The sequence below is a fragment of the Lepisosteus oculatus genome, chromosome 15 (assembly GCF_040954835.1).
Source record: "Lepisosteus oculatus isolate fLepOcu1 chromosome 15, fLepOcu1.hap2, whole genome shotgun sequence".
Classification (NCBI taxonomy): domain Eukaryota; kingdom Metazoa; phylum Chordata; class Actinopteri; order Semionotiformes; family Lepisosteidae; genus Lepisosteus; species Lepisosteus oculatus.
In genome coordinates this window covers 31,163,052-31,184,864 of record NC_090710.1, presented here as the reverse complement: position 1 = coordinate 31,184,864, position 21,813 = coordinate 31,163,052, and the positions used below count along the sequence as shown (strand labels likewise).

Genomic DNA, 21,813 nt, shown 5'->3' with positions numbered 1-21,813 from the left:
GAGGTCTCCTCAGCCTTTCCGCACAGTTCCGCACTCACAGACGGGTTACACCGATTGCATTACAGGGATCTATTTATAAACTTAAATGAGCTACACAGGCAGCAACAATGCTAGATCACGCTCATCTTCAGCTGATTCAGGCAGGCACAAGTGAGCAGTTGCCTCTCTTTAACACAGTCGCCATACAGTGCAGGTTTGTCCAAGACTGGACCCAGAGATGAGCTGGAAGGAGGGTAGGATATAAAAAAAAAACTAAGGCAACATTCATTCTGCTCAATTCATTAGCCCTTACTGTGTTATCTGCTTTCGCCTCAGCTACCCCACTGGAAAGAGATGCAATGTATTCATCCAGACTTAAAGCTGTGTGCAGGCAGCTTTCAAGTTTCAACACTGGATGGTCCATAACCATTCCATGCAGAGTATTTGAAAGTTTATTGCTTCCTTCATATTATTATAATAATAATAAATGCTAACACTTATATAGCGCTTTTCTGGACACTCCACTCAAAGCGCTTTACAGGTAATGGGGATCCCCTCCACCACCACCATATTAAATACTTTATTAAAAGCAGGACATGAGGAAGCCAAAGCATACCGAGTTCCACACAAGCAGAGCAGTATTGAAACCAGATTCACTACAGCCCTTTAGACAGCAGTGACGGCTACAGAAGAGGCACGCAATACACCAAACACACATTGCCCACATTTCCTTTTTCATCTGTCCCTGTCCTCTAGTCTTTTCACTGTTGCAGAGAAAGACTACCGCCCTTCAACTCCTACAAAACACCCTCTCATCTTCAGGACAGATGAGATGGTAACAAGCAATCACTTTTATACCATACAAATTTGGAGTCGTAAGAAGCAAGTCTAAACAATGATTCCTTCCAATCTACCCATGTCAGATGGCCATCTCATGGCACTACAAACAGTCCTTTTCCAACACAGAAGTTACTTTCAAAAAATGAGAAATTAATATTTATGGAAATAAGCACTATTTGCTTAAAAAGGACAGAACCGTTCCAGCATAACCACTGTTTCATACGGTAGAGCTGTACTGTGGTACTTCCAAAGGCTGCTTTGTGCGACCAATCTCATTACAATACTGTATTCACTATTGTGATTGTCCTGTTGCGATTTAAAATACCAGCTTTCCATAAGTGAAGTTTCAAGCCAGAGGGCTTTAAATCTGCTCGAGTCATTTGTTTGTAAAGATGCCAAAAGGCTGTAGCCTTGGAAAAGAGCACACATACACTGCAATTTCCTCAGTTACCCTGCAATCTTCTAACAGCTAGAATAATTCAGGAGGAGAGATATGCTAGGCATTTGGTGCCTCCTACAGCAATCATGATGTCATTCTGGAAACCTTGCTCTTAACAGGATAGCTTAAAATGAAAAGAACTTAGAGAACACCACTAGAAATAACTGCATTAAAATAACAGGAAACATACTTTTTTTTTAAAAAGAGAACAGTTCAGTTCCAATGGTTAAAAACTATTAGCACATCCTCTAAAACACAATGAGCAGGGAACACTGCCACTGTCCTAGAACGATAGCAGATACAACCGTCGATATTTCCTCAAAAATAAAGAGGAACAATCTGCCCACAAGCAATTAAGTGAGGAACTCTAGGTGAGAATATGCTTCGAGTTTCTCTAATAAACATGCCAACCAGGCCTGTCCAGCATTTTATGAAGGACCCTAAGCATGCTGGAATGTCATCTGCTTAAGGCAGGAGGAGACACTTGTGAGGAAGCCCTTGCTTTCAATACACTTGGTGTCACTAATTTACAGAGATTTTTTCTTTTGTTGTCCACTACCTTAAGTTTAAAACATGAATGTTATGTGCTAAAGAGAACTCAAACCATTTTATCAGACAGTGGGCTGTGAATTTGCTTTAAGGCAACTAGCAGTACAGAGAGCAAGCACAGCACATTAAGGTTTAATGGTTGACATTTCCCATTCTAGTGGAACCAAAGGTCAGCTGGTAACAGTAAAGGGGAAACCAGCTTGGCGACTAACCCTCTTGTGAATTGTGCTTCGTTCTATTTGAATCTGAACCTGTCCGAGAGGGATGCAACACCAGGCCCACAGCACAGACAGGCCCCAAAGACGTGCGCATCAACCACTTTATCACATGGGAGTTTGCCATTTCCTTGACCCTGGGACATACATGTTCCTTAACAACAGTGCGCATTTTCAAAGGTTAAAGCAATTTGTATCATCTTTGTGCTGGAAACATTGCAGAGCAGCAAATATACAAAAAAGACCCAGAAGTAATTACAATACTACAGCAATTTCTGATCACTTTTCATCAAAAATATATATATATTACTCAAATTAATAATCACAGCTGAGACGTGGAGGATTTTATTAGTTATCTGCAATGAAACTCTCTCTCTGGAGGAACACTCCAGTGTCAATAATTGATGATGGACCAAACCATGTGAAGATGCGCATGGCTTCTGGGGATTCGTGTTCGTAACACTCGCAATGAACACTTAAAGTCAACCGTAATTCACACTAAAGCACTTCCGCAGACCACTGGAACCTGCCTAGACATATGGTTTGTTGTGAGAGCAGCCACAGTGGCTCAGAAAAGGTCTTCGCAGCTTTAGAGATCAGTTGTATAAGCCATATGTCACGTTAAAGTGGGTATCTATTACAGCGTACCAGGAACCAGAAGGCTTCATCGGAGACAACTTTAACCTTTTACCTTCACCCAGGGCTGCTCAGCACTACAGAGATTTAAAAATGGCATTTAATTGTCTCCTCAGTTAACTGCTCGGCAAGTCCAAAAGTACCATGGAATCAGATTATTGAACTCTACCCCTCACCACTGACTCCCACCGCTGCTCCTTTTGCACACCACTTGCGCCGAGTTTTGAGCGTTATTTAACTTTGCCGTCGTCGTGTGCTTAAGTGGGTGTTTCCTTAATGTCTCTGTATTGGAGCATACGTGCAAATAAGCAGCTCGCTCGACCTGTGCATATGACCAGCTAAACTCCGAACTCTTAACTCGTCTTGTTGCAACACCAATTCTGCTTGCAGTGAATGAGGCAAACCAGACCCACCACAGCCCTGCGCACACGTGTGGAACCCAACCGGCTGAAAGAGAAGGCAAAACACGCCAAACTACGACAGAGCATCGCTATTCCGCTCCTCTCACTTGCTTTGCCTGACCCCAAAAGATCAGGCCACTACAAAACCAAAAAACGCAAACCGATCTAATAATAGTTTTCGAACATTTATAAATGTATCACCAAACTGCAATCAGAACTGAAACTTGGTACGTTTCACTCTCCCCACCCAAGAAACAGGCAGGGAATTCAGTTCTCCAGAGTCTCGCTCAGAATCTGCTGCCCTTATCAGAGGCGTGGTTGTTAGGTTCCCAACAGGGGAGCAGCTTGATCCAGCATCTCCTATCACTTCGGTGCACATACTGTACATAAACCTGCTATGGCATTCAGAAATGCACAAGAACAGGCTGGACCTGTAGGCATCTTGAGACCCAGGCCATCCGACAATTCTCAGCACGCAGCACTTGCTGGAGCTCCAATAAGGTAACTGTGCTTTACTCCAGCAGCAATAGAATTCAAGGGGAACTGCGGTCCCAATTTCCCAGACTGGTTATTACAAGTCGGGCGAAAAATAAATTCATTTAGAGAAAAATGTAACAAATTTCGAATTAAGCATAAAACTAGCCCACGAGATCATTTAATGACTGATGGGACGTGATGTACAGTATGAGCGAAGAAGTACCGGTTGTTCAGCAGACATTTCACACAGAGAAATGTACAAAATCTGTCTCAAAATCAAGAGCAATATTTCTATTGGATTAAGAGAGATGTATTCACATCCCTGCCTGTTTACAGTGTAATCATTTGGGGTGGAGTGGTGGCACTGTGGCTCAGGATCTGCACCTGTGGCTGGAAGGTTGCCGGTTCGTATCCCGCGGCCAGCAGAGGAATCCTACTCTGTTGGGCCCCTGAGCAAGGCCCTTAAGCCCAGCTGCTCCAGGGGTGCTGTATAAATGGCTGACCCTGCGCTCTGACCCCCAGCTTCTCTCTCCCTGTCTGTGCCTCTCATGGAGAGCAAGCTGAGGTCTGCGAAAAGACAAATTCCTAATGCAAGAAACTGTATATGGCCAATAAAGCGATCTTATTTTATAAGCCTGCTTCACGACACCAGAAGTTTTGTTTCCTCTTTCTGAATCACAGAACATGGCGCTGCACATACCTGGAAATTGTGTCCATTTTGTGATGTAAATTGGAGGTTTTGCACGGTACGTGTATATTTTCTTTTATAGTACTCAGAAAGAAACTGCACTGATGAGTGCATTTCAAACCCCAGAAAGTAAAAATAGCACTGCAGTTCCCCATTAAGGGCAGGGACTGCGCTAGTAACAAGCTGTGAGCTGGGGTTGCTGCTCAAGAGAGAAACTGGTAAGTGCAACACCCAGGGCCTCCGAAGTTTATTTCACATCCCCAGGACTGCTGGGGCAGGTGGTGCCACTGCCTCACAACTCAGGGGTCCCGAGTCGAGTCCAGAGCAGAGGGACATAGGAGCAACACGTGAGCAGTGTTATTGCTAAAAGGATGAAAAATATTTTCAATACAGGACTACTTGGAGTGCCTATTAGTATTGATTCTCATTCAACCTTCCAAAAACTAATGTCGTACAGCCTTCTAACATTTAATGGGACATTAAAGTCATTTTAAAATAAGGAAATCCCCACATTTGTGATGCAATACCATTCCAGAAGTGAGACTGTGATTTGTCCACCCCTGCATTCTCTACTGAGCATCAAAAGAAAGCTCCCCTATGGATGCATTTTTTTTCCCCCAAAATAAAGGATTTAATCAGTATCCAAAATGTTTTTGGTGTCATTTTGTCCATGATACACTTGGGTGACTTTGTTGCATACGCACTAAATCACTTTATCAGCAAGAGTGTTGATTGGAAATTGCTGATGATCTAACCTGCTGAATGTCACACCTGGTGGAAATCAAGAAAAAAAGACAGAGGAAGCTATATACCCTGCTTATCAATAGATCACCACCCCTGAGCCAGTAGTCTGCTGCAGCAACAACTCAGCTCGACTCCCCACCAGGACAGTTGAGTCCAGTTTGGCAACAAACGGAGGTTTTGTGTAGACAACACTGAAGGGTGTTAGTGAGTGTCTCAGACATGCAGAACAATACTCTTACTGTTGTGTGCAACAGACCAGTTGAAGGGGAGGTCAGAGAGTATCTTGTTGCAACAACAATTCCACCTGCAGTGAATGAGGCCAGCCTGACCCAACACAGCCCTGCCAACACACGCCAGACAATGACAGAGCATCACCATTCTGCTACCTGCCGGGCGGAACTCAACCCCAGCAAGACCGCTCCCCTGAACGCCCTCGCTGGTCTCGCGCCGTGCAAAACCCTCCGGCCCGGCGGGCCCGGCGTGCAGACCCGGCCGAGCGGTGCTTTTCCAAGGAAGCTGCTGCCTTGAACGAGGGAAACAGCCTGGACCACGAAGAAGACAGCAATCACGGCTCCAGAGCACCCAGGTTCCTTTCCAGCGTGGCTACGGTCACTATTGTCTTATATCCAGCCTCCTTACAGCACTTCTTTAACTGCAAACGTCAAGCAACACAATTCCTACTCTTAGCCCTGAAACTGGCTCCGGGTTATTTTTAGCCCTTGGAATGTTCTGAGCATTGTGCAATACAGCACTGGACAGCCTGGGTAGCTGCAAAACTGTTTAACCAAAAATTCTGTTAAACCAGATGTTGCTTTCACAAGCATGGAAATTAATCATAAAATCCATTATTTTTAACATCTGACATTTTGATCAAATTCTGGAACACCTTAAACCTGAAGGGGTGACTACATCTGAAAGCTCAGATTCGGAAACATGCATCCCTATTGCCAAGACAGTGGAAATGATACGTGATTGTCAGGTATGAAGTCAAAAACCTCAGCTGGGGAGCACAGAATGTCACTTGAAAGTGCATGTTTAGGCACTCCTACCCAGGAGGACCTGGCAAAACACTAAATCACCGCACAAACCAGAGGGGAAAAACATTTACACGACATTTCCTCTCACACAAAAAGACGCATCACTAATAAGTGACATGAATCAAGTTGCCATCTGAGATCAATGTGAAATACTGCAGCTTCAACAGTCCCCCGATGTGTCTACAACATGCAGAGTCAACAAGACTACTCTGCTGACAAAAGCAAGGCTTGCTAGCAGGTTTTGGGAACCATCAGCCAAAATTTTGGGATACAGTAAATACAACCAATGTGTAACTAAAGCATACTGTGGCTTTTTCACCTTAACTTACATTGAAATGTCAATTCTTCCAACGAGGGCAATGAGGACGCTTTTAGAGAGAAAGCATACTAGCCGTCAGCTGACGGTCTGTCATCTCAGCCAGCAGATCCACTATCAGCACTGAGCCCGAGTGGAGAAGTCTCATGGCTGCACAGCATGGCACCACAATGTGCTTCCTGTTACAGAGCACAACAGTGACACAGAGTCAGGAAAGTGTTTGTTCACAGCGTGACCACAGAAAACTGGCAAAGAAGTCATCACTTACACTTTAACCCTTCCAGGTTCACGTTCATAGTTTACCACTGGCTTTGAGTGTTAATTTTGTGGGGGTTTTTTGTACCCCTTCTGTATCATTTTCACTGAAATGATGAGATGACAGGCGGAAAGGTTTGAGAGAATTCAGGTGTTGACTCCCCTGCACTGCACTGCACTGCGTAAGGACTGAAATTCAGAAACCTGACGGGCAACTGGACCTGCTCTATTAATTTGTGGCTTGGAGGGGTGGTCAGGGCTCTGCAAGTTCTCAAGCCCCAGGTGGAGCACTGAGGTTTCAGGTTGCTCCTCTAAAACTCTCAGCTCAATAAACTCAAAATCATTTTAGATAAAAGCATCAAACAAAAACCACTTGCATAACCTTCCTAGTACATGAGAAGCAGGGTGTATTTCACCTCTTTCACGCGTGCACACCGCACATGCCCAGACATGCCTTCTCGTGGAAAAGAAAGCTGACCATAAGGTTTCCCTGAGCAGGACCCAAATGAAGAAAGATGGATGCTGCCAGAAAAAAAAAAGGTACAAGATGCTGGCTGCTTGCAAACCGTTTGCACCAACACTCTGCACGCTCCTGTGTAACTGTTACAGCTTTACTGAGCTCTCCGGGGCTTGCCAGACGCATCCAGGCTTGCTCAACATGACTGAGCTGCAGCGCAAGAAACAATACAGCCGAATCCGTAAGAACTAAGACGGCAGGAATCCCCCCGTCAGCCCACGTCACGCCACTGACTGGACTGACGAGGAGGGCACAAAACTCACCCGACTAGAGCCAGCCACCTGGTCCACCAACCTCTCCTCCGCTCGAGACTGCTGCTCCCCTGCAGCAGCCCAGTCTTCGGTCTGCGCCGAAGCAGCGTCCGCAGACCGGCAAGGAGCAGGAGCTGCAGGTCCCGGCGCCAGTCCGGACGAATGCGGCGAACTTTCTGAAAACGGGTCCGAATCCCAGAGCTCCACTGCCGCGTTTACTTGCAGAATCGCTGACGCGCGTGTCTCACTCCGGGGAACAGCCAGCGAATCGCTGGACCCTGATGCTCTGGACACTATGCAATGGAAAGCGACTGACCGCTGAGCAACAGAGGGTGTGACAAGCACCCAGAGGACCCGCCGCTGGCTCTGGGCAAGACAAAGTCTTGTATCCGGTTACTGGCTGCTTCAGCACATGTACCAACAAACGGAAGCTGGGTTCCATATCCGGGATGCGGCTCTGGTATGGAACCAGGGATTGGAAGCCTCTGCTGTGTGCGTATAAACCTGTCACAGTGGCTGCTGGGAGTAAGAGTCGCTGAGAGTGGGAGGTATAAGGTGGACAGCACTTTACACCTCAAGTCGAAATGCACAGAACGTGCCCCCCTAGCCTTCAGGAGAGGACAGAGATTAACTGGTTTTTAGGCAAACTAAAAAAATTTCAATATCCAGTTATACTTCATTCTCACTTCATGTTCATGTTCCACAGTTTTATTGACACACCACAGGAATCATGCCCTATCAATTCAATAGTGAGATTACAAACACAGTGAGGGGGAAAAAACGTCATCAGCAAAACTCCAGATTAACCTAAAACAAAGCATGAACTGAAATGAGGATGTTGAGATGGATTCTGCAGATTTCAATGAAGGATAAAATCAGAAATGAAGAAATCCGTAGACGATGTAGGGTGGTGGATGTGGTTGAGAAGATGCGAGAGGCGAGGTTACGGTGGTATGGACATATCATGAGGAGGGACGTTGAGGAAGTGACAAAGAGGGTAATGGAATTTGAGGTGGAAGGTAACAGAGGAAGAGGCAGGCCTAGAAAGAGATGGATAGATTGTGTGAGAAAAGATATGCAGGTATGTGAAGTGAGAAGATGTGCTCGACAGAGACAAATGGAGAAGAGCAACCAAAGCAGCTGACCCCAGGACAGTCTGGGACTAAGGCTGTGAAAAAGAAGAAGAAAGCATGAATTCCACTCTAATGACACCAGGACAAGTCCTTCTGGATCGGGAGCTCTGCTCTGATTATTCAGAGAAGACGCTCATCTCCTTGCCATCCTGAGCATGCCATCAGGACAAGCTGGAAAACATCAGGAACCTTAGGGAGCTTTGGACTTCCCTAAGGAAATACCAACCGAAGGCAGTCACGCCAGATTGTCTCAGACCAGTGAAAACTGGACACTGAGACAAGCACACGGGCTCATCGGTGACACTTCATACTACCTGCATCTCCAGGGAAACGAGAAATATTTACGTTATCATTCATGTCTTTCACAAAAAAACTCTTCTTGCAAACTTGGTACGCTAAGCACAGCCCGCAATATGGCATGACGCTGTATTTTATTGTACTGTTACTAGAGAAGATTTCTGTCACTGCACACTGGGTCAAAGCCTAGGATAACATCCGTAGCAGTTTTTCCTCCTCGCAGTTGTGCTAAAAATCACAGTTTTACACCTTTTCTGCTCCTTCCGAACTCCCTTGCATTGTACACAGCGAACCCAAGACCAGCAGAAGAAATCTAAAAGTTGGAAACCACAAAACCAAAAGGCAGGCAGACAGACCTAGAAAGTCATGCATGAGCCCTACGAGGCACGAACATCTCACAGAACGCAAGTACTGTGCACAGGTGAACTGCAGCTGGACCGCGGCTCCATCGCACCGACCGCGCCGTGACAGCCCACAGGGACAGCGTGAGGGAACTTCCCAGCAGCCCGGAACACGGGAGTCCGACCGCTCGGGCTTCCTCACAGTCCGAGGAAACGGTACTTTAAAAAGGGGGCGGGGGGTTGGGGTGCACCCGCTGCAGCGGCGATGTCTAACCCATTTCCTGTAGTGGGAGCTTCACCAGCATTGAGCTTTGGCACTAACTCGCAGCATCTGTGGGGCTGCGCGCCCCCCCCTTTCCCAATTCCACAGCCGCGCACACGGGTGGCGGGTCGCGACCCCGGCGGTGCGAGTGCGCGCAAGCGCCGCCGCGCACGAGCATTCCCGGTGACGACGCAGCGCCTCCCCCCAAAAAAAACTACAGGCACACGCTTCCCTCTCGGGGGGGAACAGAAGCGGAGCCTGGAACACACGCTCACAGGACTGACAGGGATCCTGCACCTGGCGCTGGAAATCCCCAGTACTGACCCGGGTATCAAAGAGCCCCTTGTGCTGAGCTGAATGCGCCGGTTTCACTGCGGCGCAGAGTGTATCTGCTGTTGCAAGAATCCAACCGTGCCGGGATAACTCCCTCGCTTTCTTCCCTCCCTCGGCCGAGACAATCTCCTCTTCCTTCCAGTTTCCCTTCCGAGACTAATTCATCTGCAGCAGGCGGACCACGGTGCGTGACGAAAGCTAACATGTCTTTGGTCTAAAATACAAATTCAGAACCGGTTCCTCCCCTCTTCTCACCTCACATGCAATTCTACAAACACCAAAGAACAAGGTCCCGAACTCAAGACTGCGAGTCTGGAGCAAACTACGCGGTCGTGTTATCAATGCCTGTACTCCTACTCCTCTCAAGGAACAGCTGGATGAGATCCGCATATCAATTAGTAACAGATCAGATGCTCAGTACCGGGCTGTATCGGGCGATACCACATTCCACTCACAGCTCACAGCTCACGCAATAGGTTTAAAAAAAAAGTGCAGATACTAACTATGACACCACCCATCCAAGTTCTGACGAGTTCAGATCAGTCCTAAAGCCGCCTATAAGTAAAGATGATTCCACCCAGCATTTAGTAGTAATAATAATTCCTTGCACTTAAATTGCGTTCTTCTGGACACTGCACTTAAAGCTCTTTACAGTAATGGGGATCCCCTCCACCACCACCAGTGTGCAGCCCAACCTGGATGATGCACCAGTACTCTCCCTACACACCAGCTCTCAGTGGGGAGGAGAGCAGAGTGATGAAGCCAGTTCAGAGAGGGGGGTTATTAGGAGGCCATGACTGATAAAGACAGTGGGAAATTTGGCCAGGTCACCGGGGTAACACCCCCAATCCATCTACACATGATGTAGCCTAGCACAGAACACCTGCTGTTGTAAATGATGTACAGCAACATAGGAAGAGGGTTAAGGGAATATGGGATGCCAGGTTAGGAATGTCAACAGAGCCCGTTCTTAGACCTCAAACTTGTAACTAGTAACTTGTCGGTTTTCAGATACAATGCATGGTGTCTCCTTCCACCAGCGAAAGTCCTATCACAACACAAGCCGAACCGAGACAGAATTTAGTATTTGTAAGCAAACGCCATTCTTCTGCCATTAGCAAGATTGCTTCATCTCCACACATGACTATAAAAAAAGGATCACAGCCCTTATCAGCTCACATCTGGGATTCAACAGCCACGAAATGTTGAAAAAGTTGGTGATGCAAAATCTTCCGTAACGGTAAGAACAGCACGTCTGCCTGCGCTGGGACTAAAGCATCGCCTCGACACTTCATTTGAAATGGTCTGTCAAGAGGTGTCAACAGGCCTGAGTGAAATGACCCCGGCTTCCTTGACACACGTCAAAAAGTAACCAATGTAACGCACCATATATTTAAAAAAATGTATTGACTTTGTTCCAAATGGATGACAAATCTGACTTGAAACGACACCCATCTCCAACGGCTTCAAGGAAGTACGAACCGGTAAAAAATACTACTAATAATACTTGCATCACGTTTAGCGATGCGTATCGGGGAGACCCGGTGTATGAGCATGGGGGAGGAGGGACAGGAAGGGCCAGGAGCTCACAGCCCACTTCACAGCCCAGCAACAACGCGCCACAACACCCCACCTCTCACACCCACACTGTAACCTGAAACGGTCCCACATTACACTGAAGTCACCCTGGGCAAGGCAGAGACAGGCGGGACAGGTACAGGGGTCATTTAACACAGATGGTTCTCAGAAACTCACGGACCAAAGCTGAGCCCTGACAGGCAGTAGGCCTGTAGTATAGGAGTTTGGTCTGTTGTGCTCCCATCCCCTGGCATGAGAAAAATGCATTTTATTTAAGAGTCATCTGTGCGCGTGTGACAGTCGCTGATCTGTCCTTCAAGAACATGACCTCTCTTAAAAACAGGCTGACGAGAAAGGTGCCGTTCGTCCAAGAGCAGCGCAGTTCTATTAAATAAGCCGCACCACATTTTATCTGCACGCATGAATATGCAGCTAAATTCCACACGCAAAACAGGAGAAAATGTGAAACCCTCCCACAGAACTTTTAAATTGTTGCGGGCATTATGAAAAGTTCCACAGCCATAGGTGAAAATAAATAAGATACTCATTTGCAAGTACATATTACTGCTCAAAATCAGGAGCAAGGGTTTCAGGAGTTAGAAACAGTCCTTAATCCTATTCTCCTTCAGAAAAACAAGGTTTATAATGGGGGGAATCTTTGGGTTGAAGCTAAGAAAATACTGAGAACACACTATTTCCCTTTATCTGCACACAGAAAGCTGCTACGAAAAATAAGCTGTGGCTTGTGAAAGGAAGCTTGAGATCATCGGAGTGTACCGAGTCAAAAGGCCAGAGATGCACAGAGGGTTTAGGGAGATGCTCACACAGACCAGGCGTGGGTGACAGGAACTGCAACACATTATTCTTCAATACTGCTTACAGCGAAACTGATCATCCATTTCCACAGCTGCACTTCAGAAATGCACAAACTGCACAAGTGGCTCAACATTCAAACCCACAAGAGGCAATAAAAATGCACAGGTGACCACTATTAATTACACAAATTCTGCAGTTCTAGTACAAAACGGCTACATTCGAATACCTTTTTTTTTAAATTGGTGAACACATTCTTCATAAATGTGTAACAGTTCTAACTATTAAAAAAATGCTTCCTGAAAAATATGCAACAAATTTTGCCCATTACTGAGGCTTTGTAATTCCAAAATGGTTAAACACGAGACTGACATTAATTAGAGAAATCAGCCTTGTGCCTACAGAAGAGCTCAAATTTACTGTTCACCAACACATGTCCTGTTAGTAGCCTTGGTCACGTGTAATAAAGTCATGTCTGCCAAAAGAGAACAAAAAGGCTTTGCTAGGAGGCCTGTGAGACGGCCTTTAAGCATTCCAAAAGACAAAACCCTACCAAAGGCAGAATTATGCTCAAATCTCTATGGGCAGCCATTAATGTCCTGCTAAAGCTTCGTTTTGCACAACTAGAAACCGTGACAATGAGGAATCTCGCAGTTTATCCTCAATCAAAATCTGAACCTTCTACAAATGTGTGCAGGTATGTTGGTAGGCATTTGTCAACTGACAAAATGAGCAAAGAACAAAAAAAAAGATGTACTTCTTGTGCAAAGCGGACTTCACGCTGTACTAGAGCACATTCAAAAGGACGTTAATGTTTTTGTTCTCCACAAATGATCCCTGAAATGGTTAAAGTGGTGCATTTGTAGAGAAAGTTGTTTTTCTGGTTCTACAGCCTCAGTGACAGTTGGAGCTGCAGGTATAAGAGCTAAACAACCCAGACAGAGAAAAGCAGATCTCGCCGAGTACAGAATTGCCCAACACTTGCCTGACTGCTCAGGAGAATAGTGTGTTGAATGATTAGTGGCTAGATAGTGCTCTATTGCCAGAGGGGTTTATGGCTTCAACAGGACTAGGGCCTTACTTGTTCTGTTTTGTTTTTTATCTCGATTACAGTGACATTTTGAGATAAAAAAACTGTGGACTTCCACGACTGGACCTGGCCATTAGGGGTCGTAATGACGGAGAACAAGCACTGATTTTACAGAAACCTCAAGCAGCACCAATGCTGCACACAGGTGTGCTGATCTGTATGGAACCCTAGACCGTGCTGTCAGAAACAGGACAGCTGACGAACTGTAGCAGCACTGTGCTAACACGCCAGTGAGGGTATAACCCGGGCATTGCTCTCCCAAAGACATGAGTTGTACACTTCGGTGTAATGACTTGTGCAGGTTGTGCTGCTGTCCAGTAATCAAGGTGCTCACTTCAGCACCACGGACAGTTCTGTGGCAGAAAGGTATTTCAACCACCTGTTCCTCTGCGGTGGACGCATTTCATTTTCAGCACACGAACAAGCTTCGATGAGAAACTCCAAGTTCAAGACATGACAGAAACCAAACTGGCTTAATACCGCACTGTGGTCCTGAATGGTCCTCCAGAAGGCGGTACTGTTTATTTAAGAGACCAGCACCGAGAGGACACACGCACGGCCCCAGCCCGGCTCCAAGGCGACCAAGCTCCGCCAGCAGGGAGTATCTGTAGAAAGGCCGATCGATACGCTGAAGACATGGGTGCCTAGAACCTGCAGGGGAAGTTAATGTTTCATCTGGATCTGCAGCCGCAACCATCGGCTTCTCTACTAGGATGAAGGATGAAGTCCCACAGCGAAAGGCCAGACAAAGCCTGTGAGGGCAGCAGGTTCCCCCCCCTGCCTGCTAACGCAGAGGTAACCCCATCCAGAACCCCAGCGCTGTGACACCCCGACACCCCACTGCTTACCTGGAGTTCTGCAAATGAGAGGTCAACCAACTGTCCATTACTTCCAGTACAGATTTTCCACCGTCAGTTACTGTTAAAAACTGTTTTTTTATATACAAATACACAGTACTTTGATTTTCCTCGATGGTATGTTATTTATTAAACCTTTCACCCCTTATTTCTATCACCTGCGAACACGGACAAGATCAAAACCGCCACGCTTCTATGTCCTAAAATAATCTTCGGTTAAATATTTCAAGTCACAGCAGTTGTTTTTAGCTGATTCATGGGGACAAGTGCATTTTAACACACACCACTAACTTAATATCATTCACATATACTAATTCAAAACCCTGCCACAGGGGCGCCGGGTGTGATCAAGCACCCCCAAGAACTGGTCAGATGAATATGCAAGCGAGAGGGGGTTGCAGTCTTACTCTGTACTCGTCTGAGAAACCGCACAAGCAAGACGCCAAGCAACTACAGAACACGTACTGTATCTGAACGATACAGAAGGCAGGGCAAGAGGGACAGCTGATTGAGAGCTTCAATAATGGCGGGTTGCATCCCCCACAGAGAAGAATGGTGAATTAAAAAAAATCGATGAATGGTACCTCTCTCTGCAAACTGCCAGCAGTGCCAAGATTTACTGAAAACCCCTACTATGAGCTAGCCAGTCTGCGTTAGAATATACAGCTGTCATCCCCGTCTTGTGCATCTGGTTAGAAAGTCACACAGAACTCCAGGGAAAACAGTTTTTCTAGTTCACCGCCAAAAAGAGGCTACTATATCAGATAAAGGAAAGTCCCCGGAGCTCAGTGCCTGGAATTCGTTAATGAGAAACGTGCCTGTCCACCGCACGTGACCTAGGTTTATTCTACGTTTTGCCCCCAGTTTTGGTAATATTTTAATTTTAGCAACATTTTGAGATCTCGCCATCGCGTTCTCTTGCCGAGCGCTTTAAATATATAATGGTATATTGGGCCAGTCACTGTAACTCTAATTGTGGAAGTGAAACAAGCAGGAAAAGGGGCCTTTATGACCAACTTTCTTCCTCCCCCAGTTTTTTTTTATTTGATGAATACAAACTCAGATTTACTTTCCGGGCCAGCCATCCTCTTCTGCCAACGGGCAGTGGGTGAGAAGGTCGAAAAAATCCACTCGATCTCACAGCTATTCCACAGACGGATTCCCGAGAGGCTCGGCTTCGAGCCAGGGTCACGCCGCCGGCCGAAGGACCGAGCGAGCAGCCGGTCGCCCCGCGGCCTCGTCCCGCCCCGCGCGCAGGCGCCAGGATCGAGGTTCGAAGCCGAGACGTGAAAGTCACGGAGCCAGCAGGTCCAGCTCGGGGGGGAGCAGGAAGAGTCGATTCGAAAGCATGTTTTGTACCGGGGGGGTTTCAGAACATCGACTCCACGTGGCTGTTGAATTTTAGCTGCACACCTCCTCTAAGACACGAACGCACCCCTTACCGCTGCGAGCAGCCCTTAAACACGGCTCCGAGTGGCGAGTGGCGGCTCTCCAAGTGACGCTCGGGAGTCGCACTCAGCTGGAACGCCAGGCCCGTGTCGACCCATGGATTCCAGCCACTGGCACGGCAGAAGCTGGAGAAGCCGCTCGATCCCGGGCTCCCTGGGTGTCGTCCCGAGAGAATAACCAGTACAAACAGCCTGGGAAAGAGCTCTTAGAAGGGCCCTCAACACCTCTTCTCGGACCACAAGTTAGAGCCTATCCAAAAGGACGAATTAATAAAGCCGAGGACTCAAGGTGCCATCGTGTTGCTACTGACTATGACACAAGGAAGGATTACTGTGCAGGTGAAAAGCACGAAGAGTTTTCACAGCCTTCTCAGGGAGCATCTGCAGTCTTTGTTCTGTATATACTGGTTTACAGGGGGGGGGGAGAGTACATTAGACGTGCTGCATAGAGTTTTCCCTGAAAAATCCTTACTAGTGACTCCCAGTGATCTTCATTCCGACTGGCTGCGACTCTCAAGTCCTGCTCACTTTCAAGCTGCGCAACAATTTACTTTTCCTCTGGGATTCTGTAAGGTGCACGTTTCACACTCAGCACTTCAGAGGATTTTACCGCAAAATAACAAAAGGACTGCCGTCCAGTCGAGAAATGGCCACTATGGGACAGATACGGGGGGGGTCAACGTGCAAGGTCTTCGTGTATCACCCCCCAAACGGAAATCGCTATATGCCTTTCACTCCACTTGTACACCCAGTTAAAACCATCAAAATCGCCCAAGCAGGCAGCGCAGGTTTTAATGACAGTAAGCGCACATACTCCAAAAATCCTAAATGGCATAATTACAATGTAGCGTAAGGTGTGCCAGCTTACACTTAAGACATAATTGCGTATTGCTAACTCCCCTGAACAGCCGAGTTTGAATAGTGAAACAATTAGAAAGATACATGGCGAGGTAAGCAGTTGTTAATTCAACATTGATTTTGGCAGGAAGATCATTTTTTTCCTTCTGGTAGAGAAACGGATTCCTTTTTCAGCATTGAAATGAACACCCAACCCCTCCATATAGGAGCACATTTAAATATTTAAAATTACACGCACATTGTTAAATAAAAATACCTTTTTGTCCACACATCCCATTACATTCTGTCAGCTACTGACATACCCAGACTGAACCAGTAATAACAGCCCTTAGCTTCTGCATGAATGGTTCCAAAAGACCACTATTGTTTTAAAAGCCAAAGAGCTGTGTTCGGTAAACAGTTTAGTTGATGCAGCTTGAAGATCACATTACCTACTCCCAAACTAGCACCTGCCTTTATCTTCAGTACATTGTAAAGGCAGCTATTTGGCACAGGAAAAAAAATTACATAGCTTTACAAATACTTTGTCAAAAAAATAAACCCCACTGGACTGCATTTTAGATTTCAAGTACCACACTGCAAAGACTCTTTCCAACATGCCTCAAAGACACAATGCTTGCACGTCTGTGAAAAGCCTGCTGGAATACACAGACCTCTACAATCAAATGACTGCAGAGTCGATGCTGGCCTCTGAATAAAACATGCGCTCTTGATTCCCACTGGAATCTAGCCCTCTATTGCATTGCAGACTGCAAGTATTGCATCACTGCTGAAACCACCTTCCAGCTGGTCCACACAGAGCAGGTGGCACACTCCTGCAGCTCATCCAGTCGTGCCCGCGAGAGACTCTCACTCGAACCTTCGACAAACATTCTCCAACTTATAGATGAGGATGAATCAGAATGTTGTGCTCTGAATCGCAAAAAGCATGCAGAGATTTTTAATTTGATTTCCTTTTAACGACATTACTGCCGTCTAGAAATTAAGTATATTATTGTGAATAAAATATAACTAATGCTGAGGAAATTAAGTACTTAAACAAGAAAATGACTAGTTTATGAGCTAGTGACACGCAAGTTTGCAAAAGTACAATTACTGGAAAAGCAGCACAAAACAAAAGCAGTTATCAGCATATTAATGTGAAGCTGAGCTCTGAACAGTCAAGGCCTGTGAGGTCATGCATTCGACAAGCTGTATCTTAAGACATGCTTCCGTTGCAGTCGGTTGCAAAGCTTAATTTCTGCGATGACAAGTGCTGAAAAACCTGCTTCACGTAAGTGATCTCTAGAAAGCTGTAGCAAATCTTTCAGAGCCTCATTTCCCAGAATCAGAATTTTTCTGTTTTTGTCCAGAACCCACTTTCAGTGATTGTATTTGAAAACTGTAGCACAGGGTCTCTTCGTTTTGGATCTCAATAAGCTGCTCTTGAAGGCCATGCTTGAAATGTCATCAGCCAAGTCTCCGACATCAAAGCCGAAAGGGCCGTGCTCCCTCCTGTATTTAGTCATATCCTCGGTGATATGAGCAGCCCTTCAAGGAATGTCTGACTGTCACTGTGTTTAACCCAGGAATGCTCAATTACCGATTACGAGGAGTTACACCCGAAGCCTCAAAATAGATTAAAGTTTTCTTTACACTTCACACTCTACAAAGGGGGATGCAATGTCATTCTTTTATTCTTCTAAACGAAGATGGTACTTTCATGAAGGTGGTACTGTGGCTCCTAAACTATCTTTAAAGAAAAACACTGCAAAACGTTTTTTCAGGTTTTTCATTACTGTTGCTGAACAATGCAAGCGCGTAATAATATTTGTCGTCCACAGTGTTAAAAGCCTTGTATAGGAGAAAGCTCCGATGTATTGAAGAGGATCATGGCAAACCACCCTGAACAGCATGGTGGGCCGTTCTGGGGTCACGGCCCATACGGAGAGGACCGCTGATGTAAATATAGACGTTTACTCTTTTAGCAAAGACATGAAGCAGACTGTGCATGAACAGTTTAGGAAACTGAACCTCACGAAAAGGACAGCCGCACAGCAGATAAGAGAAATGGGCCCCAGATCAGGAAAGAGCATCGCAGGCCTCGTTGATTAATTTGGGAAATGAAATATTATACGAAACAAGGAAGTGCATCATTTCATAGGTATGACAAATCTCGGTTTATACATTATGCTTATGATGGAGTCCACTCCACATAAGACTTCTAACAAGCATGTGGCTGGTGTTCTCCTTTTTTAGACCAGAAAAACCTAGTTACGGAATACCTGACTTTACTAATCAGTACCCGATGGCAACATCCGAGGAACACACCTTGACTGATGCTCCCTCCAGAGGTTCCGAGACATCACTTAAGACACTTAAAAATCCCTTCCGGTGCCTAAAAATCTCGGAAGCGCCTTTGAGACGCTGGACACAATTCAACAGTGTCTTTAGAATTAGAATTTCAATACATATACTATATGATTCACTATTTTAATGCATAAAACTATTACTGATTTTGAACTTGGCTAAGCAGCATCTACTGACCCAGCACATAGACCATTATGCACTCCAGCTGTAGGAACATAAGCAAAGGTTCATCCATAATTCAAAACACAACTCAGTGGGCTGGGAAAAGATCCACAAGCGTAGGATCCGCTCATCACCGGACTCAGGATGACACACCTTCTCTTCTTCCAGTTACAGTACAACAGCTCAACATCACAGCTGGAGGAGAGTGCAGAAGAAGCTCTGGTGTTCACTTTGTCTATTCATCTAAAATAATTCTAAATTAATCCAGCAACCTGCCTATTTACCCAAGTTCTGCAGAAATGGCGAATGTGTTGCCATCTTAATTTACAAAAAAGCCAAACTGCATGTACTGAGCTGCAGGTACAGAGAGCAAATATAAATAGTGTCATTCAGCACGCTTTCCTGTCCTCTATCCTAACAAAATGGATTCAGACATTGACATGGGAAGTAGAACTAAGTAATTGCAAGTAGAACAAAAATAATTATTGATTCTAAATTTACAAAAATAATAAAGCTCATCTAACATGCTTGATGGCACGTGTGTGTCGGGGGGGAATCGTTAGGAGCCGATGCCAAAAATAGGCTCATGTTTAAGTTCCGAAATCGATGCAGCTCATTTTGTAACATTTATATCAATGATTCTGCTGAAAATGCAACCTTGAAAGCAGCCAATCTGCCTTGTAAGCACAGCAGCACAGGTGATTTTACCTCCTTTTAGGAGCAGAATTTCCCTTGAATCCTGAAGAGGAGCGCTAATGAGCTTCCCTGGCACTGGGCATTTCTCACATTCAGGGTGCAGCAAAGGCTATGACTTCATCCCCACTGAGAAAATCAACGGGCATCTTTGCCATCGCTGGCTTCTTGCAGCTGGTTTAAGAGATCATGCCAGCAAGAAAACCTGTTCCTCATGGTAAGTGAAATGAAACCCGCCTCTACACTGTTGAATATCCTTGGCCCTTGCGCTTTGCCACAGACAAATGCTGAACCACAGGAGTAAAGACTCCAGGAGGATGAGAAACAGATCTTTAGCTGATGAGCTTAAAGATGCCTGCAGGACGCAAAAGAACATAAGAGTGTTAGAAAGCTTCTAAACTAGAGGGGGCACTGAGAAGCTGGGACTGTGAGCCAACAACCCAAATCTACCAAACCGTACAGCAAAGGCCTCTAAGGACAGAGGGGGGGAAAGGAGATAACCACACCTTCCGTTTCAGCTGGGCGACTTCAATTTGTAGTGGACCACCAGGAAAACCCCTCTGATTTCTCATGACGCTGCAGGTCTGGTCTGCTCTCACAAGAGCTATGGAATGACTGCACCCCCCTGCTTTCACCATTGCCCCTCTTCCCTGAGCGCCACCCCTTGCGTCCAGTCCAGGGAAGGCGTGGTTTGTGAAGCACATGTTTTCAAGTTTTAAAGGCCTCACTCTTTCCAGCAACCGAAGTCCGTCAGCCAGAAACTAGCGGATACGCGCCTCGCACGAGAAAGAATCTCCTTGATATGCAAACCCTGAAGTCACATTTCTCCACCAGCGTCGGGGCATGTGCTCTCTCAAAGAAATGCTTCTTTGTTGGGGACATGCATCACAGGGTTGGTTGCCAGTTTTAAGAGGGATCATGCTGTTTCGGAAATCAGCCTAGCATTACAAGCACAGCAGATAAAAAACACAGGATGATTTCACTCCTTTCATTCTGAATTAGGTAATGAAATGAAAACGATGACGTTACTTTGTTTTTACTGAAAAAAACTGATTTTGTTTCTAGCTTTTATGAACTTTTACATAAATGACACTCACAAGACAGACTAACATTCCCTTAAAACACCACCCAGAACAACCTGAAGCTTGTGTTGCCTTTTTTTTTAAACCTTTCACATTTTTAAAGCCACATTCTAAGGTGTAGAGGCTCCTGTTAATTGACAAGCAAAGAGGCCCAGGCTTTTCTTATGGGACTCCATAGCAACCTCAGTCATGAGCCACAGATGTTAAAATGTTAACCAGGTATAAGCTCTGCAGCCTTTTGCAGACCTTAAGACTAGAATGGTAAACAACAGGAGCAAACTATCTCTGGCCTGCCTGACTAACTTCAGCAGAAACCAAACACCCTGCGCACTGCTCTCTTCAAACACTACTGTACACACCTCCCCCAGCCTGCGAACAGGGCAAGAGACAGGACATTCCATCTCCTGATAACACGCAGTGGAGCACAGAGTGCACAAGCCCAACAAAAGCCCAGCTGCGGTGGGGCGACACTCTGCACTGGACAACCACATCTCAAACGGGGCTCCAGCGACCTCCTTGCGTAAGGACCAATGCACATCCTCCAGATGTACCTTCTAGTGCCCCAGCAGGGCCGATCCGGGTCGTTCGGCAAATCCCAAAACGAAAATGATCCGTTTTTTTTTATCCTGCAGGCATTTTTGGTTTTTGCAAAAGATGCATACCACTTCAAATGCAGACGGAGACGGGGTCCCCTTTCAAATCGCACGCGGTGCAACAACTCAGCTTCGAGCGCTGTGTGCATACCATTCAAAACTAGAGAGCCTTGCAGGTCTGTGATCTAACTTGGGGTCAACATGTAATCAAGAAATCCCCGACTTATACTTCTGGATCTGCAAACCCGAGGTGCTCTCGAACGCGTTCAGAGTCGCAGCGGCTGTCCGCATGCTCTGGTGGTCCTTGCTGGGTGAGAAACCCAGGCTCTCCAGCCAGCAGTAATCAGATCAGCAGAGTTCGGTGCCAAAAGTGAAACAGACACCTCCTACCAGAGGTCCTTGTCTTCTTCCTTCTGCGAGTACAAGGGCAACACCAGTGGCTGCCCGAACTGGCAACAAGAAAAGGCGTTGTTTTTTTTTTATTTGGACCAAAAATGACAATTTGAACTTCCATTTCTCTTTGCTCTTTTATACTTAAAAGAAATACGCCTGACCTTTACACAACTCAAAATACAACTTC

The 21,813-nt window shown here is 46.0% G+C and overlaps 1 protein-coding gene across 11 annotated transcripts in view; it reads right to left on the bottom strand.

Moving 5' to 3' along the window:
• The window catches only part of LOC102689948 (mitogen-activated protein kinase kinase kinase kinase 4), a 100,311-nt gene that overhangs the window by 61,059 nt on the left and 17,439 nt on the right, over positions 1-21,813 (bottom strand). The gene's annotated exons all lie outside the window — the stretch shown is intronic.